This window comes from Ambystoma mexicanum, chromosome 2q (assembly GCF_040938575.1).
Source record: "Ambystoma mexicanum isolate Mex_15411 chromosome 2q, UKY_AmexF1_1, whole genome shotgun sequence".
Lineage (NCBI taxonomy): Eukaryota > Metazoa > Chordata > Amphibia > Caudata > Ambystomatidae > Ambystoma > Ambystoma mexicanum.
In genome coordinates this window covers 889,173,120-889,194,055 of record NC_090924.1, presented here as the reverse complement: position 1 = coordinate 889,194,055, position 20,936 = coordinate 889,173,120, and the positions used below count along the sequence as shown (strand labels likewise).

Sequence of the window (20,936 nt, the reverse complement as noted above, 5' to 3'; positions counted from 1 at the left end):
TGACTATTCTCCTGTCAGGACGCTGTGAGACTCACAGCAAGGGGCTCCAGGACAAGGTAAGTGCTTTTCTGCCTCTGCTCTCTCAGCCTGTGGTGGTTGGCAAGCAGAGTGGTAAGAGCTGGTCTTCAGCAAGACCCACCCCAATGTGCCCTGGGAGTTGTTAGGGAGGGGACGTACCTCTGCCTTGGAGCACTCCTTCTTCCCCTCAATCGCTGAGGGCTTTGGAAAGATTACCTCTCCCAAAAGAGGTCTACATGAATTCTTTCTTAAGTCCCTGAAGGTTGAAAGGTGGCCTGAGGATCCAAACGACGCAAAATGTCCATGCCTCTTTTCTCAAAAGCCTCACCAATCACTGATGATGCTCTGCCAGACCTACTGGATGCTTGCCAACAATAACAGGACCGGACATACACATTTATTTTTGCTCCCAGCCGGGACTAGGTGAAATGAGCAGATAGATTGCCAGCTGTCTTGGTCACTCCTAAATTGCCTGCTGAAGGAATGTTGTAAACCAAGTCCAGTAGAAATCTCCTGCAGCATTGGAGCACAACCAACCTACGGTTGACCACTGCCTCAAAATTCATGGGCTCACTGTACAGGAGACCATTCTCCAGGTTAAACTTGAACACCTCAGGAGCTTCCCCTGAGCTTGATTCTCTGCATGCACATGCAAATCAGAGTGGGTAAGTCTTAAAGTCTTAATGCTCCTGGAAAATGTCAGCATTACTTAGATCTCCATCTCACTCAATTCTGGCAGACCCCTGACTATCACATGTTTACTGCGCCTACAAAAATACTAAATGCAAAAAGTGTGAAAAAAAAGTCTTGGATTTTGGCACAATTATATGTGGGGGGTGGATTAGTGTAATTAATTAAGGGGAGTATGGGGGTCTGTGGTGGGTCTCTCCTGCATATAATTGCATGAAAAGAAAAACAAATCAACATTTTTGCATTCAGTATTTTATTTTCGCAATGATCACATAGATCCGACGCCTGTGGTTTGAGACTACAGCATCCTACATATCACAGTCTAGTGCCACTGCAGTAGGCACCTCGGTGGCCACTAGGCCCGATCAGGATGGAGTAGGTGCTTCTGTGAACTCTGGTTCTGGATTGGGCATTGCCGGCAGTGCCGGTCTCTTGCTGTCTCCAACTGAAAGATGTCTTGGGCCCTTGCCTCAAATACTCTTCCATTGCTTCCATGGCGCTAGATCTAGTCACTGTGGCAATGATTTGTTTGTTGGACAGGTCAGTCATTAACAGACAGTCCGGAATTGTTTCCTTGACAGCAACACAGCCTTGAGAGGTTTCCCCATTCCAACTAAACTCTACAAGTGCCAGTTGGCATTGGGCAAGACCATCAAATCCCCTAAGTAACTTATCAGGGCCTGGAATAATCTGATCCTCTTGCACCCATCATTGCTTGGCAGCAGTGTTACTTACAGAATTGTCACATAGTGCTATGGCTTTGATCCCATTTATGAATACATGATCCAAAAAGATCTCAGTATTGGTGGAAACCCAGTAGCTTTCCCACTCAAAGATACAAGGCAACATTCGGCCAGTTCCTGGCCTAGTGGGAATTCATCATCTATGATGCCTATATTGACTATGGGTTTGGTGGTTTTTCTGAGGTAAATCCCCTGAAACAATGTCAAACTTGATTACTGTTACAACCACTTAGTCCCACGGATTTACAGCAGGATTACAAGTGGTGGTAGAGCAGGGTAGGTGTCCCTTTTTTTGGGGTACATAGAGCTACATGGGGATTTCAGCAAGTAATTCTGCTGATTTAGCCGATTTATGGTGGTAAGGTGGGAGATTTACCTCCAGCTGGAGGTTTCTTCTTCACCTTACCACCAAATTCATAGTACGGCGTTGATAACAGAATTACCTCCACGTTACCGCAGTTCTTCCTGTACTGCCGTACTCATAATATGTCTTCCTCCTTAATGAAGGTTGCACTAACTACATTTGACTTTGGTTTACTCTTGCAGGCAGGATGTCCCTTCCTATGAGTTAAGTCTACTCACAGAAGGCACAGAAGGCAGTGCTAGCTTCCCCATCATTGTTGCCAGGCGATGTAATTCCATGCCACTTATCCTCAGGAATGAACCGTCCCACCCTGCAATCCGCAAAGTCCTTAAAACCTGGCTGTTTAACTAACAACTGTTCACCTGTTTTTTTTCTTATTCATGCTTACTAATTTTCTCTGTAACCAAATGAACTGTGTACACCGGATACTTTATGTATTTACCTTGTAACAAAGTACTAATGTTCTCTGTAACCAAATGAACTGTGTACACCGGATACTTTATGTATTTACCTTGTAACAAAGTACTAATGTTCTCTGTAACCAAATGAACTGTGTACACCTGACACTTTATTTATGTACCATGTAAATAAGCAACTTACCTACCCCTGTAACAGCGCCATGATGCCCATGGGCTGTTGTGCGCTAATAAAAAAATAAAAATAAAATAAAGGCAGCCATTGGGGGCTGAAAATGATGGGTCCCAGTTCTAGGGGGACCCCGACTTCTCCTTTCTGTGGGAGGTGATCAAATATATGGTTAAGATTTCCCCTCAAATTTATGGGGGCCTTTCTGATCTGGGGGGGTTTCCTTACCCTAATTTAATTTTCTTTTATCTGTTGCTTTGTCATCTAGTTTAGATGTAGTCAGCTGAGACTTTGAGCCTCATTACAAGTTTGGCAGACTGAAAATAAGGTTACTGATAGCAATGTATCGGCACCATTTCCTGACCGCCAAACTAAGAATCTGTCGGTAGGAGCATGGAACTCCCGGCAGGCCTGAACTGCTTGGAATTCAGGCCCCTACCAGCAGTACTTTCACTGAAGCACCTGCACCGTTAGCAATGGTGCCAGTCTTTCAGTGACCCCTTTTCCATGGAGTCCTATGGGACACCACAGGAATGGGGATTTACCATTCCGCCGCCTGCCATAAAATCCCAGTGGCACCGGGATGTCAGGCAGCGGAAAAAGTGTTACAGGGTTGCAGGTAACCCGCTGCCTACTGGCGGGTTTTACTGGAAACACCGTAATGAGGGTCCTTGTCTAGACTTGATTGCTCAAATACATGTAGGCCCCTTTTGCAGGCTCCCTAGGTTATGTGATACACAGAATGCTGGTGTAACTCTATTGCACAATTGAAAAAAAAATATTTGTTCTCATTGATTTCAGAATACATAGTAACAGTGTTAACAACAGCTGTCGAAAGAAAAAAGAATAAGACAGACATGTCTAGTAGTTAACTTTCAGACATCAGTGGAGATGGTCAAGAGTAATAATTCAGGATGAAGAAAGAACTCAGTTGTATCGTACACAAAAAGAACACACCTATTGTCTGTGTGTCGTGTTGGGATCTTCGTCCGTGGGTGTGCATTTAATAGATCAATCTATTCCTTAAGGGGATATTTTGCAAAGATATGCAATAAATGCAGACCAGATGTTCCTGAGGCGGGAGCGGGTTGAGTTATATTTATGTATGACTCCCTGCAATTATTGGCCAATAACGTTTTTCTAAGCCTAACCTACATATGTGGGGAGGGGTAGACAGAGTCATCCAATTCAAGTCGATCTGTTTGCAGGCCAGAGGCAGAGCCAATTTTACCAATTTTCTCAGAAATGTTACAATCTGAAGAGGCACTGTAGTTGCATCTGGGTGTATGCTGGTGGCGGCTATATCTGATAGTTTAGCGGTTACCTTGTGCCAGGACGTATCCTCTCCAGGACAGTTCCATGCCTGGAGCCCAAAATTTGCATCATCTGTCTTGCATTTTCGACATGCCCCAGTGGCTGTTAGGGCACATGTAATGATGTAATGATTCTGGTTGGAGTACAATTCATCTGATGTAAGTATTTGAAATTGATCAATTGGTACTTAAGGTTCCTAGAATTCCAGCTTGTTGGGATGCAGGCCTCCCCATTCATCGTTAGTGTTCTCACAATGGAAGCTTCCCAGTGCCCCGGTGCTGAGGAGACACTAGATCAGTGCCATTGCAGGATTATTTTGTACATAGCAGGGACCCTGCACATGTATGGTTCAGCAATAACTATTTAAGTCATGAGAAAATGTGTTTTGGGCATTTGGTATTATTATTATTATTATTATTATTATTATTATTATTATTATTATTATTATTATTATTATTATTATTATTATCATTATTAGGGTATTTATTGAGTACAGGCCTTGCTTCGGAAAACAATGGAGCACTTTACAATCACAGTAAGGTAAGCAGAGAAAAAGCGAGCTCACAGGGGAGGGCAAGGGTGGGCAATTGGCAGCAAGTGATCTACAGCAACCAGGGGAGTAGGCAGTGGGGAGCAGATCACTGAGTCCTAGGTAGGGTGGGAGTGCAGGTTGTGTGGACCTAGGAGTTGAGGTGGAGCCATTTCTTGAAGAGGAAGGTCTTGAGCACTTTTATTAACTGTAGAAGTGATGGGGCAAGACTGATTTTGATGAGGATGAGGTTCCAGAGTCTTGAAGGGTAAACAGAGAAGGCCTGTCTTCTCGATTTTTCCTTCCAGCACTGTAAGAGTTCAAGTCTGCACATTTCCTTACTTCTGGTGAATTGCAGGCCTCCGAAGTTGTTGGGTTTCTCAGCGAGTCAGTTTGGGGACTCCAGGGTGATAGCCTTGTATATAATGCAACATGATTTAAAAATTATGTGCACTTGCGAGGGGATGCGTTGTAGTTCGATGGAGGTCGGGGAAGAATTTGAGCAGTCCTTCAATGAGTCTTGCTGCAACAAGCAGGTCACATCTCAGACGTGCCCAGGTACTCGCCGGAAGGCCTTCCAACGGCCATTGTCACCATCTAGGTGAGAGAGGACCTAGGTTTGAACAGTGGATCTGAAGTTGTTTTCTAGGATGAAGGGCTTCATTTTCCACAAGAGAGAAAGTTGGTACAAAGCCGTTTGTGTCCTCCTTGCTATGTGCTGTTTGTACATGAGGTGTCAGTCGATGTTGAATCCAAGGGAATTGACACAGGAGGCCAGCTGGGGTGGGAAGGTGGGAAGCCCTTGAGGTTCAAAGCAGATAGCAAGGTCTGGATTTCAGCATGTCTGGTGTTGTTGGTCAGCAGATGTAAGGGTAATTTCTGCTTTGATTCTGTTATACAGTAAATCATTCAAAAGTGTCTTGGTTCCAAGTGGGTCCGGGTTCGGGTTCCTCAAATGAGGATTTACTGGGCCATTCCAACCTTGGAGGACCGGTAATTCCTTATTCGAGGAACACGTACCCGGTACATCCCCAGTCCCTTTCGAGCCCCCATCGGGCTCAATGGGAATGGGGAGGGAGCTAACAACGGGCCTGTTAATAACGGGCCCGTTGTTAGCTTCCTGGTCTCCTCGCGGGACCCGCTAAGGGCGCCTGGTTCTACCAGTCGCCCTTAGCGGGTCACGCGAGGAGACCTTGTAGTAGGGCGGTAAGGGGTTAACAGTGCCAGCCCCATTACCGGCACCGTTAACCCCTTACCGCTCACCTCATAATGAGGCCCATAGTCGTTGATAACAGGGAAATTTAGGGGAGGGTAAGCATTTCCCATGCAGCTCTTGCCTGCTTACTTCACCAGACTAGATAGATAGAGGCCGATCTAAGTTGGGATAGGAAGCTGCCTGGCAGTTGTGGAGCGACATTGGAGAAAAGGTAAAGACATTTAGAGAGAATAATAATTTTGAGCAACGCCGTTCGTGCCATCATGAATATCTAGAGTTTAGACCATTTGCGGATTTTAGCCTAGACCATAGCCAACAATGGTTTATGATTGAGTTTGAAAAATTTCGGAGGGTTCTTGCGTTAAACACACCTAAGTACTTAACCTGTTCAAGGGGTTCTTGGAGAGTGAGGGGAGGGATGTGTGCTTCAATTAGAGGCAGGCATTTAGTCTTTTCCCAATTGATTTGGAAATCTGTAAAGCTCCCGAACTCTTGTACCACATTATTAAAGGGTTAAATTAACCGAGGGCATTTTAACATATAGGAGGAGATTGTCTGCATATAAAGACAAAGGTACAGAGTGATTGAAAGATGTAGCACTCTTTGGTATTATCTCACCATTTTTAAGGATATTCTTGCAAGCAACCAAATTATATATGCCGTCAAAAGTGACAACTTTGTTAGCTGTGACCCATCCACTCTAATACTTTAAGAACTGATGTGCAAATGCCTTAAAGGTTTGACTACGCTTCTTGGTGAGCTCTCCAAAGGTCATATGGTACAATTGTGGGTTTAGGTAGAACTTCCTGAGGACTACTTCATTTTGGTATAAATGGGACTCTCTTTAGGAGTTAGCAGAACAGCTGACATCAGTACCAGCTGTCAGTAAGCAGCTCATAAGGGCTGCTCCCACAAATCTCTTCCACCTCCTGGATGCAGAAGGCTAATTCCAGTGTTTTGAAAAATTTGAATCAATCAAAATGAGTTTAAAGAAGGGGTGTCTGATTATCAGACCACTCTTTCTGAGATGGATAACCTGCATCATTTCATTATTACTACACGCTTGGCAACCTTTCACAAAGATGTATCCAACATGCAGCACTTTTGTTCACGTCTAATGTAAGTTTCATCTCCCCTTCATCATGCCGCCTCCTCTCCCTCTGCTTGCATTTGCTAGGTTTCTCCTATTATTGTTGCTTTCTCCATCTTAAATTGATTCTAACATGCCTCTACATCTCTCATATTGCTCCTCTTTCCATTGGCATACCCGTTCACGCCTCCCCTCTAACCTTATCTCTCCTTCTGTCCTTCACCCTCCTTCTCCAATTTAAATTGGCATTTGGAATGCCCAATTCCACTTTACCCTGATCTCTTCCAGTGGTTCAACCTTTAATTTCTCTGCCTCACAGCAACCTGAATCTCTTCTATCAACACTACTACTCCTGCTTCTCTCTCCTTCTCTATCACCAACTTCTTTCACCCCCACATCCTACTGGGCAGAGCAGTGGTGCAGGTATTCTCTCTCATTCTTCCTAGTCTCATGTCTCCCTTCTTTTGTATAACCTTTCTTCTTTCTATAAGCCTTTCTCAATCTCTTTCCTTATCATCTTCCGTCCCCCTTCTGCACTTTCAACCTTTATCTCTGATGTTGATGCCCTTCTTTCTTCTATTCAGCCCTAGACACATCCTCTCTATCTACTCAGTGATTTTAACTTGCACCTTTATTCCACTTCTGCTTTTCTTCTTCTTATTGGATCTCATCATCTTTTCCTTTAGACTGCCTCCATCTCATATCTCTGGATCCTCCTTAGATCTTATATTCTCTTCCTTCCCTTGTGATGCCTCAGTTTCTTCCTCCCCTATTTATTCTTCTGGTCACTTTCTTCCATCCTTTACCTTCTTCATTAGCTGCCCCCTATCACCCCCATTACATCTTCTTTTCTATGTCGAGATCTTCAATCCTTCGATTCTGCCTCCTTCATATTGTATTTCACCCCACTTTGCCCTCTCCAAAGTCATAGACGCAATTTTGCAATCATTTCTCGTCAATCTTCTTTCACTTCTACTCTTGACTCTCTCTATCCTGCCCATCCCTTTACCCCCTGCTGTAAGCCCCCTCAGCCATGTCTCACTCCATCTCTCATTGCCCTCCTTGCCTCTCTTCAGAGACTTGAGCACCGCTGGAAAAAGACTAATTCTTCCTTTGATCTTGAATCGCTCTCCTCCATTCACTCTTCTGCTAAAAGGCAATACTTTCCCCCAATCATTGTGCCCTTATCTCATCAACGACATCATCCATTCCAACTTCTTACTTAATAATATTCTCTCTCCAGCCCGCCGGATCCCTCTCAGTCTTCTTCTCTATCCTCTGCCAACCTCACAGACCTCACAGACTACTTCACTTCCATCTTTTCCCCTCTTACTGACTTTGATACCACTAATTTTCTCTCTCCTGCCCATCCCACTGCCTTTTCAACTAACCCTATTCCCTGTACACTCCCTGTAGACTCATCCCCTTGGTTTATGCTCAGATTCTCCACTACCGTTCTATACTTATTAACCTCTCTCCATCCTAATCTGTCTTTCTCTCCTCCTCCAAGCATGCAAGTATCATCCCCATTCTGAAAACCCCTTCTCTTGACCCTTCTCTTCCTGCTAATGTCTGTCCTATTTCTCTCCTCCCTTCCTATCCTGAAGCAAAGTATCTACTCTGGAGTATCCTCCTATCTGCATCTTCACTCTCTCCTCACCCCACATCAGTCTGGCTTTAGACCAGTACACTTTACTGAAATAGCCCATCTGCATGTTTCTGACTCCCTTTTCACTGCACTTCACAATAAACTTGCTTCTATATTATTTCTTTTCGACCACTCCATGGCTCCATTTTGATCACCCCACTCTACTCTCCTCTCTAACCTCCTTGGGCATCTCTGGCTCTGTCCTCACATGGTTTAAATCCTACCTCTCTGGTTGCTCATACTCTGTGTCATTGGCTGGTTATCTTTCTCCTCCTCTTCCTAATCTATTTGGTGTCCTCCAAGGCTCTGTCCTTCGCCAACTTCTGTTCTCACGCTATACTGTCCTGCATTCCGCTCTTATCTCATTCTTTAATCTTTCCTATCATTTTTACACCAAAGTTTCTCCAGTTTTCTTATCCTTTTCTGAGTTCTCCAATACACTTCAGTCCCAAATGTCTGCATGTCTCTCTTCCATCTAAAACTGGATACTCTACCACTTTCTTCATCTTAACCCATCTAAAAGAGAATTACACTTCTTCCTCCTATCCTCACCTTCCACTTTCTCCCCCTGCATTCCTTTCTCCCACCCCTCAGCTCTCTATTTCTCTGTCAGCTCAGAATCTCGGTGTCCTCTTTGACTTCTCTCTCTCGGCTTCTCCTCTCAAATCTCTCTTACTGCACACAACTTTTGTTTTCTTCTTTTTGATCTCTGTCATGCTCATCCCTTCCTGTCCTTCCATGCTTCATAATCTCTAATCTCTGCCATAATTATTTTCTAAATTGATTATTCTTCCTTTGTTTTGATTGGACTCTACGCATTTCTCCTCACTCCTCTCTGCTCCATTTATAACTCTGCAATTCATCTTCTCTTAGGCCTCACTGCCTGCACCTCAATCTCCTCTTTACTTCTATATTCCTCCATTCTATCATTCAAATATCGCCTCCTGTTTATTTCTTTTCCATTGTCTTCAAATGTGTGCATGGTCCTGCTCCCCCCTATCTTTCCACATTAGTTTGCTTCTACTCCCCCACTCGTGCCCTTCATTCTCAATCTACCTTCTGCCTTGTTCCCAAATCCACCTGTGCTTCCTCTCGCTTTCGCTCTTTCTCCCTACTTTCCATACTTCACTGGCATTCTCTCCCGCTTAATGTCCACTGTTCCTCTACTTATCAAATTTTCTGCATCCGCTTAAAAGCTCATCTTCTTTCTCCGCTGTCTGCGTCTAAAACATTTGATTTTTACTGCCACTTTTGCATTATTTGTACAGTTGTCTTTTATGTCAAGCACTTTGGCGAAAAAAGCTATATCAATTCGAATAAATACAAATAAAAATTGGTTCTTCTTCTTCTTTTTTTTCCTGTTCTTCCTCTTCTTCTTCTTCTCCTCTAGGTTCTAGGATGTTTAATTCTTTTCGGCCACCAAACCCATCATAAGGCAATATTCCATGCAGCACCATAATCAGTCAAATGCTAGTAGAAGTTAATCACATCATTCATGCGCTGATCACTCTCCTCTGGCTATAGGGCCTATTGGGCAGTTTCTGAGAGCCAGACGTAACTGTACTAGAACCAGCGATTACTCCATACAGGCTGATATCATCTTTAACAGACTGGTGGCTAGAGGTTACCCCTTGCATCTACTGAAACAGGCATGTAAGAGAGCCAGATATCAACATTGTGATATATTACTTACCAGGCAGAGTAGGTCTGATATCACTAACCAACGTATTGTATGTGCCACCACTCACCATCATAAAGAGATTTAAAATATGATCTATAAACACTGGCATCTCCTCCAACTCAATGACCCTGATCTAGAGCGACCATTGTTTGGTTTCAAAAAAGGAAAAAATGTAAAGAACTGGCTCTCACAAGCAGATCGAGCCAAACCTGCACCCCAGCAATCGACCATTCACTCGCAATGGGACACTTTCCTTGTGGTTTCTGTAATGGTTGTAAATCCACCACGGCCTGCTCTTCTGTTACCATCAATGAGAGAGTATGGTCTCTCAAGCAACATACCACGTGCAATTGAACTAATGTGATCTATGTCATCATCTGTCCGTGTAAGAAATCATATATAGGAAAAACAGAAAGACCTTTTAAAACCAGGATTTCTGAACACAAATCTAGAATCCGTACCAATACCAGTAATGCTCCATTGGTGTCGCATTTTTTGGAACTTGGTCATAATTGTGATGACTTCAAATGGTGGGCACTAGAGCGTGTTGTAGGGACAGATCGGCTTAATACAGCAGCCAGACTTTCCCAGCGGGAACAGTGGTGGATGTACCAGACAGATAGCTACAGGCTTGAATCATGAAGAAGAGTGGCTTTACTGCATCACTTGAAGGCTGATTGATGCCCCCCTGTTTTCGCATGTATGCTGGCTAAGGTCTTTAACAGGGCAAGTGGTTACACCTATATCATGTAACTAAATTAACAAAATAATGTTGCATAATTTTGCATGTTTAATGCTTTAGTAGGTATGTTTCTATTGGCATTGTATGCCCAATACTCCCATTGATGGTGGCATTCATTATGGGTGCACTCTTAATTTTGGGTATATCTTCTCTCTTGCTTTGCATGATTTATAAAAAAAAACTGGTCATGTTATCCACGGACATTTGTGGATTAGTCCAGCTGCAGAAAATATACAATTGCACATATAGTTGTATATATATATGGACTTTTGTATTAAAGTCCACCTGAATATTAGAATGAGCCCTGGAACAGAGGACTCTTCCTCTCTGCTTTCACCCATTTGGGGTTTACCACAGTGTATCTGTGGATCAGCACAACAAGGCTACTGCCTCTTTAAGAATTTCTTTGCTACTTCAGGAAGCGGATGTAGGAGATAGTCCGCTTTCTGAATCCCTCGGACGAACACGAGGGCAGCTTGATAGCTTTAGAACGCTGATCCGACTGCTGTTCCTGATCCCGGTGGTGAAGAATGCCGAACGGGATACCACGCGGCGTGTACTTTCTTTCACTTTTCCGACTTTGAGGTATGGACACGTTCATTTTCGTCCTCTCTCTTCAGGGGTTTTTCTGGTTAACGCATGTTACCACAACATCTATATGCTGTCTAATAGAATCGAACTTTATTTAAATATAAAAGATACTCTTTTTCGCCATATAATGGTTCGCATTAAAGACGCAATACTTTTGAAATTCTGTACCTATATTTTAACACCGGTTGGTGTTTACTATACTGCCGCCCCATGATCTACTTTATATCTCTCCATTTAGTAACCCGGTAATCCGGAGGAGCCGGCTTCGCATGCTTTCACTGGTTTAATAGCCAGTCTGCTTATTATGAATTACATCCATTCCAGTGAGGCCTCTGGTATATCTTTTATCACATGTTTGTTTTGACACTACTTGGTGTGGCACAGGCCAACTTTGGTGCTCAAAGGTCATTGATCATCACTATTTACTATTGCCAGTGGTTCAGTAACAAGCTGAGCCACGGATGAAATATAGGAACATGCGCATCAAGTTGGCATAAAAATAGACGTACGATCCATTGATGTGCTGTACCTTGTCCATCATTCTTTTATTTGATTGTGTTCCAACCTCTATTCTCCTTTCCCCTCCTTTTTTAGCCAACAGAAACTCAGCTGAAGGAAATCATATATAGCTCTTTTATGAATTAATGGAACTACAGTCTACTACGACCCAGAATTAAGGGGGTTCCCTGCTTCCTGAGGGCCCAGACAGGAGGAGCTGGCTTCCTCTAATTCTGAAGGTCTGGATTTCTATATTGTTGTTTGTTTGACTGATTAAGTGCTCTATCCCTGTACAATTTAGTGTAGATACCACTGGGATTGCAGTGAGTCTCCTTATTGATTTGGGTTCTCCTCTCCCGTTGATTTGGTTTTGTCGGATATATCCATTTGAATATCCGCGACCTGTCTATTGGGATGGTATATATTTCTACATCCCCTATCCTATTATCGTCCCTTTAATTATGACTCTATATGGAGCTATTATTGCTGGTTTTGGATTCTGGCTGAGAACCATATTGTGATGATTTGTATTGGATAACTATGGGGCTGCTAGGTCAGGTCAAGGATATTAAATCTTTTTACTCCGGTATTTTTAACCATTGTTATGTTTGTTTTTTCTTTTTCTTTCTTCCTTCTTCTTTCTTCTTTTTCAACTTTTTGATACATTGTAGTGATGAATTGGATAAAGAAGGAATGTAAAGACTATTCTTAAATACGGAAGAAGACTCATACTATGGAAGGACCAAAGAAAAATACCAGGCTGTCCACCCATTGATTGGACAAATGTGTCGCTGTTCTAAGAGTATATTACCAATTCTTTCCTGTCCTGAGGAAGACAATTGTCAAGCCGTCTCTCTCCTTTTTTAAGGAGATAAGCCCCTTAGACATTTTTTAGGTCGTCGAAGCTACCTATTTAGTGATACCAGTGTAGCACAAGAGAACGGTGGAATCTACACTAAGTACCGGTGGTTGACTTTTTAGGTCGAAATGGTGACAATCGCTGTAGATTGTAGAAGCATGTCTGATAATCATTTTTAAACTCTGCTTTTCTATGAATGATGCTACTCCAGAATAATAGACTGGAGAGTTATTGTAATTTTGTATTTAGCAACTTTGTATTTTTTAATTAGCATTCAAACTGAGTCAACTATTCCAGATACACTTACAATTGATTTTGGAGTGTGTATGCAATTCTAGATTGGGGTTAACAATAGGACCTTTTGAGGGATCCTTTTCCTTTTTTCAAGCTTTTCTTCCCCGTTCCCTTCCTTTCCCTTTTGCTATCTGCACTCTGTATAGCAGATGTGGGTTTGTTTGCACATGGTTTCTATCCTGCATACGCAGGGTGAATATTTGACTGTTATGCACTTTACTTGCACATATTCAATATTTATTGTCTGTTTTTATGCTGTTTTGTTATGTGATTTAATATGTGAACAATAAAGATAATTTGATTTTATACTAACCTTGACCTGGCCTATCCCCTCATTGGGTTCTCATACTGATGATTACTTACTTCGCTTGATTTTTCTAGCGGTCTGTTACGTGTGACCCCTTTCCCTTCGGTTGCTTTTTACAGGGCCTATTTAAACATGCCCACAGACATGCCAGTGCAATTAAATTGTACGCGCCTTCAAAGATTTAACTTCTTGTCACTGTTTGCTACTCAAGGAACATTCAGAAGCACAGTCTATGTTTGCATTGAGCATTGAAACCCCTAATTTAAGCCCAGGCTGGCTCCACCTATAAACTGATGGGCTGCTGTATCCCAGATGAAGCCCTGATCGATTCCCAGGCATACATGTCTGATACACCCAGCCTCTCTGGGGCAAATCCAACTGTGGAATGGCTTGCCAAACTTCAACTGCTGAACTTCAATAATGAAAAGACCCAGAGACAAGTGTTCCTGATTTACACCCAAGGATTGTGGGTAGCATTCTTCATACTCGAAATTAGACTTACCGCCATGGCATCCTGCAATTCAGGAAATAACTCAATACTCAACCCTTTGAGGAATTCTTGAACGACTGCTTTTAAGATAATCTGGGACTTCACTCATGGGACTGCCACATCTCACTCCCCTAAATATCCACTACTCTCTAAATTGTCACATCTTTTTCTTACAGATCTGTGTATTGTCCCTGGGCACGCCATGCTTGATTAAAAGCACATCTTTTTTCATGTTCATCATATTTGTGTATTTTGTATTGTCTTTTTTTAATAAAAGCAATGCTTAAATGTTGCCTCCCTTGGAACAGCCACCGCACCCCTCTCAGACTTGAGCCGGACCGCCTTAAATTCGGGAACCTGCTCAAAACTCTGCTATTCTCTACTCCTTTCCCTCTCTCCCTTTCATGCTAATCACTCCACTGCCACTGATTCTGGTGGCCTGGTCCTCATGAATCTCACAGGATACCAGGCCCTTCTACCCACCAGCACCCCCCACTGCACTTGCTCAGCGGGCCCCTGCTTGGCGGTTTATCATCCCACTCTTGCTAGTCGCCCACACTAGCACTTAATCTGAGACCTCTTCCTTGGCTAGCCTTGGCACTTTCCTCCCGGCCCTGCACCAGCACTTGTCTATTCCTTGCCCCCACACCCATCCCTATCTCCTGCACTTCTTCACTGCACTTGCACGTCCGAATATCACAAGGCCTAGTAGGACTGTGACTGTTTATTTACTGTTTTGCCAATGTTTTTTCTCTCCCCAGTTCCCTTCCCATTTAACCTTGTGGTGCTTTGAAACACAATTCTGTTGTCTAAGCGCCTAACAAATGCTCAATAAACTAAACAAAACTAAACTTTGATAGCAGGGAATTTCTTTGAATTCTGTTTCTATATTAAGAACACAAACATAAAGAGAAGCAGAGAAGCACGGTTTCAAATCAAATCATCTTCCATCCCAGTAACACTCAGAGAAAGACTGTCCCTCCCATCTTCCAACATTTTTCCTCAGGGGCAACTGTGGAAGTCTACATGCTTAAGATGTTTACTTACAAAGGTGTCAATCACTGGAGCTAAATATCTTTCAAAACCTGTTTGAGATTTTAAAGGTTCCTTTTTTTCTGTAATGCCTATGTAAGTCTTACTAAATCTTTTCTATTTACTTCCACTCTCCCATAAGTAAAGTTATTAAGTTAACACTTTACCCAACTTCACTAATTTAACTTTCTAATGATTCAGCCTGGGGATTCTATTTGCTAAAGTGTTAGTTTGTGAATGGCTAGTGTTCACCTCAGGCCTAATCCATAATTGCATCTGATTGCCTCTAATTTCAACATTAATCCTATTCTTGGCAAGTTCTGAAAACACATATGCACAAGAATTTAAACAAGTAGAGATTATTAGGACATGATGGGAATAAGGATGAGTGATACAAGACTAAACTCTCCAACACATAACCTGACTTAGAAAGGGCGAGGAACTCATCAGTCAAAAGCAAATAAGAGATAAAATCAGTCCTTGTAAAAAAAGAAATCAATATTTGAAATAAAACATCTATTAGCCGAAAACAATGCTACAAAAAGCAAGATGGTTATGATCGGAAATGGAGCTTCCAGTCAGAAGGTCTGTTACTTCTAAGAATTTGGAAATCGGTACAAATAGTTCTGTTTACCTTAGATGGCTTGACAGAGAAGCACACTTTTGTTGGATGTTTAAATTCAATATTTTCGTATTTAACCAGTGACATCCAATGTATCATAAATCATGATACATGGTGCATGACCTAACCACCGTCGATCGTGAAACTTCATACCCAAAGGTTCAAGCTAAATTAAATCCGAAGTACGACAAAAAGGGCAAAAAACCGACACCAACAACCGATCGACCATCACTAGCAGTCCAACTTCACAGGCCCTGCGAAAAACGTTTAGCCAATCGGTTCAATCTGTGCCATTGGAGCAAGTTTCAAACGCACCCAAGTGGACTGCTGTGGGCCTATGGGCCTGGCTTCCCAAAGCTCTCTCATCAAGGAAGTCCAAATAGCAATCCAAGAATCCGGACTACAGCCTCGAAGAGCAGCAGCCAACAGACGCAGTTAGACATACCATCCGCCTGTGCTCTTGGAACACTAGGGGCTTTCAACACCTGACCTCCCCTGGAGAAATCCATCTTGGCGATTACGACATACTATGCCTACAAGAAACGTGGCTTACTAAATTACCAACTCTAGACGGCTACGAACTCTCCCTGGCGCCGGCCCTAAAGAGCACGAAAGGCCGTCTCTCCTCTGGCCTCTTGACAGCAATCCGTATGGGACACGGTTTAAAATTGGACAAAGTCTTAAGTGCAAACCAACACCTTCTAGCAGTGCTGCTACAATGGTCCCACCAAAGTGACAGTGACAAAAAAAAACAAAGCACGCCCCTAGCCATTCTAAATACATACTGGAATCCAGCAAAAATCGAAACATCAACCTTCCTCAGAGAAATGGAAAAAGAAATTGACGAGATCTTAACAGTCCATTTAGTGCCACACATACTAATCTGTGGAGACTTTAACGCCGTATGCACACTACAAAAACCTAAAAAATCCTCGACCCCGGCAGAGCTCAGAGGTACACAGTGGCACGATTTAATGAAATCTCGACAGTTCCAAAGTCTAGATTTGTTTTTTCCTGACCAGTACCGTCCACCAACATGGTCCAACGGTGTGTCTCAGTCATCAATCGATCACATATTCATCTTGCGACTGTTTCTGGACCTGATCTCATCCTTTGAGGTGAAACAAACTAAGGCCAGTGACCACAATCCTTTAATTACATTGTGGCAAAGTATAAATGACCCAGTGGCAACGCTGACTTATCAGCCCAAACTAAATGCACAAGGAAACAGACTACGCCTCTCAGTGAAAGACATCAATGATCTCTCAAATAAGTACAAAAAGACCCTTGTTAACAACATAAAAGAAGCCCTGTCTCACGAGTCTGCCCTCTACATCTGTGAAGCACTCGTACGACATATTGCTAGTGGAAAAAGAATACCGAACAGCCGCTAGACTTGCAGCAATGCTAGACATTGACCAAGCAAAAATCGCCAAAACGAAAGCAAAATCCATCTATCGCTCCTGGCTAAGATCACACCAAAGGAACTTATATCAACAGGATTCTGAAGCCATACTTAGATCCATCTGTACTAAAAATTTTAGAGAATTCTGGTCGTTGTTAAACTCAAAGTCATCCACCAGGAGTAAAAACACCCAAAATGTGATCGGTGAAGTAACCTGGGAAAGGTACATAAATGAAACCTTTAAATTACCCTTGAGCCAGAATTCTCCTATGTCAGAGAGTCATGAGACCCCCTGGGCTATACTAACGATCAAGAAGAAATCTTCGATTCAATAAACAAATTGAAAAACTCAAGGGCACCGGGACCAGAAGGCATCATAAACATTGATCTAAAGTCCCATCCGGAAGCCTGGTTCACCTTTATAAGTCAAGTCTTCTCAAGATGCTCAGACTCAAAATCAATTCCTGCTTCTTGGACTATAGCTACTATTATACCAATATACAAGAAGGGCGACATCAATGATCCTGTAAACTATCGACCAATCGCGCTTCTTGATCCCATAGGAAAGCTATTTGGCTCCCTTCTACTGAAAAGGTTCCAAATATGGGCTCATGATGCTCTGTGTAATGATCCATTTCAATCTGGATTTAAAAAGAACCTGGGAACCGCAGCCAACATTCTCATAATAAGCGTCTTGTAAACTAAGGTACTAGAAGGAGGGCCCCGATTACACCTGGCCTGCATCGACTTTTCCCAAGCGTTCGATAGAGTTGACAAGACCCTCCTATGGAGTAAATTGAAAAACTGGTCCTGCCCCCAAGAGTTACTGAACACTATTAAATCTCTGCACACGAACACGTCAGTACGAGTCAGATTAAACTGCCAAGGATCTCTATCAAAAAACAATTGGGATCCAAAGGGGAGTCAAGCAGGGGTGCCCGTTGGCCCCCTCTCTCTTTTTGGCCTATCTTGGTGACTTTCAAACATCAGAAAGCACTGTGAGATTGTTTCCACCGCAGTTGGATCAACACAAAATCAGCAGATTACTCTATGCCGACGATCTCATATTAATTGATCAGACGCCTATAGGATTACAGCGTCAACTCGATAACCTTCAAGTATATGCAACAACCAACAATTTGGAAGTAAACAAAGAGAAAACAAAAATAGTCACCTTTGGAAGAAACATTTTAGTTTTTCAGTTTTCCGAGATTGAAAAAGTCCAATGCTTTACATATCTGGGAATCATACTGGACAATACTAAAAATGAAACAGCTATGCAAGTCCATCTAAGAACAAAAATCAGGAAACTAGCTATAGATGTCAGTTTATCAAATCTTCCAGCCATTGGCCTTGTGTTATTCTAATCTTTAAGGGTCAATGGGCCTCATTATGTGTTTGCCGTTATCCGACTGGTAAATCTGGTGGGATACTGGCAAACGGTAATACCGTTACCGCTGCCTGATCTGTCGGTATTACTGGCAGATTACAGGTGACGGCAACGGTATGTCAATCCCCAGTCCATAGGACTCCATGCAGGGATTGCCAGTATTACTGTCACCAGTAATAATGGAAACAAAGAAAGAGGGGGGGGATTTGCCCCATGAGCAGAAAAGGAGGGGACAAAAGACCAAAATAACACCGTAGATCCCTTACTGCTATGTATCAAAATCAACATGATTAAATTGTTCAAAAAAGTACCAAACTCTGGTATCATGCATTTTTATGAAATTCTCTGAAAACAAAAAGGGCAAATTTCTAGAAAGTTATTTGAAATATTTATTATTTAGACAAAGAAAATCCTGATGAGCATAAAGGTTGTAATAACAAAGAAGTATAACAGAAATTGTTAAAACACTCACAGTTGTAATTCACAATTTTGTTTAAAGAACAGAAAACAATCAATTATTCTTTTTATGAGAAACAGAAAAAAATATTTTTTAAAATAGGTTCTTCTTTGTTGTAAAGTCACAAAGAAGAAATAAAAAAGGAATGGAGTACTAGTGGAGAGAAGATATATAGACGGTTCTTAAGGTAAAAAGTTCTTCCTTCTCTACACAGAACAACCGTATCCTCTCAAACTCTAACTCCAATATTCCTAATGACAGGTCTGCCTACGTGTAGGTGTCAAAAAAAAAATTCAAGAAAAATCAAGGTTGACATCATCACAACAACGTTTCGGCTGAAATGCCGCCTGTCTGGCCATAGTTTCTTTACATAGTTGAAAGTTGCCTTCCTCAGGGCGAAAGAACCTCACAACAGTTTAACCCTGTGGGGAAGCAGACATGAAAGAAAATGGAATTAAATTTAAAAGCATAATGGGAGTGAACTCCAAAATTTGAGTAAAGTTGCCCTTGTTGTTTAAAAGAGAATAAATTAGGAAATCAATTACCTCAATTTTGTAGGCTGTGGAAAAGTTAGAAATACAGGCGTGAAAACGGGCTCAGGGGCCCACAACAGTAATGCCTGAAGAGCGGAACCAACAGGGCCCTTGGTGTAACTGCATCGGGTCAGGTTGGAAAAAACAACAACTGAAAGGGAAGGGGGAACTTATCAGAATAAAAGTGAAGAAAAGTACAAATAGAGGTTATCCAAATGGGGAGAGGAGTATAGAGGTATGTACTCACATGTGGATTAAATCCTGTAACTAGATAGCATGCACAGTTGAAAGGTGCAGTCTGCGGAGTATATAGTGCGGAGAGCACATGCGTCGGGTAGGCTAGTGTGGTCCCATATCACTGGCATAAAAGGTGTACAGCCTCTGAAAAATAGAACATGATGAAAAAGTGTTAGAGGGATGGACAGATATATACTGTAAACACTAAACTGTGTTTAAGAAAGAACCCACGAGAAATCGTGTTAGAAGAATGGACGGATATATGCAGTAAACACTAAACTGTGTTAAGGAAAGAACCCACGAGAAAATCGCGTCTTACCTATAACGACTTGACCAAAGTATAATGCAGATGTACGAGGGGAACAGCCTTTCTTGAAAACCTCTCGCAACACTCTGCAAAGCGAGCACGAATGTTCATATAGCCTAAAGAGGGCAGGAGGCCTAACTCGCCATTTCATTGGGCCTGAAAATAAGATGTGTGGATAGGCTGAGAGCTGCCCCACCTGCATGTCACTCACTTGGGTGGATACAAAAGGGCGCCATAACAGCGGCCTCTGTAACGTCAACTAAGAGAAGCTGCCGCGCCGGAAAGCAGACAGAAGCCTGCGGAGAAGCGTCCGGCTGGGGAGCAGAACACATGCTGCTGGAAGGAGGCAGCCGCCCGCAAGGCAAAACCCAGGTGTGGGATGGAAGCCAAAACATGTTAAATTGGACTGAAATCCTCATTAAGTCCATTAATGTGAGTGGATAAACGATGGATCCATCGAGCCTCCTTCTGTAGGAGGCAGTGGGTTATGTTGGGCGTATTTTTGACCACATCCAGAATCCACCATAATATGTCATTAGCAGAGTGCTGTAGCTCAATGTAGTGACTTACTAGGGGTGCGGTAAGTGTTTTACACCTGATTCTAGATCGATGTTCTGATATTCTAATATGTACCGGTCGTGAAGTTTGACCAACATACCGAAGGCCACACGGGCATTGGATGCAGTATACCACATGTGCGGTTTTGCAGTTTGTCATAGTGGTAAATGTCCATGTTTTTGGCCCAATTTTGAACTCCTTCATTTTCCTGGTGAATTGACAGACAGAGCAAGATCCACAAGGGAAATGCCCTGTGGTGGTCCTCAGGTCCCACAGTCCTATTCTAGGGGCGGCTTTCTTAAGGGAAGAGTGCACAAGTTTGTCACGAATATTGCTGCCCCTCTTGAAAGCAAAGCGGGGAGGAGGTGTGTCTGGCAGATTTATTTTGACAATGGGCCAGTATTTCGAGATGAGTTTTTTAATCTCGAAGGTCTGAGGCCCATGGGTCAATACACATGTCATCTGTGAATTGTTCTTATCCAGTACTGAATTGGAATTTTGTTTGGGCGTTAGCAAATTGTCACGGTCAGTAAACCGAGCCCTTTTGTACGCTTGTGTGATCAATCGTTTAGGATAACCTCTGTCTCTAAGGCGACTGCTAAGCTTATCTGCTTGTTCATAATAATCAAATAACTCGGAACAGTTTCGCCGGATCCGGAGAAACTGGCCATAGGGTAGATTATCCCTAATATGTCGAGGGTGATTGCTGGAGTAATGTAGGAGAGTATTACGAGCT

The 20,936-nt window shown here is 42.7% G+C and overlaps 1 long non-coding RNA gene across 1 annotated transcript; it reads right to left on the bottom strand.

Moving 5' to 3' along the window:
• Nucleotides 1–18,878: 18,878 nt before the first annotated feature.
• LOC138569032 (uncharacterized) lies at nucleotides 18,879–19,473 on the bottom strand. The gene is made up of 3 exons (XR_011303068.1): nucleotides 19,346–19,473; nucleotides 19,111–19,249; nucleotides 18,879–18,987 (listed from the first exon to the last, which is right to left on the bottom strand). It is a non-coding gene; the product is annotated as an uncharacterized lncRNA (long non-coding RNA).
• Between the last annotated feature and the right edge of the window lie 1,463 nt (nucleotides 19,474–20,936).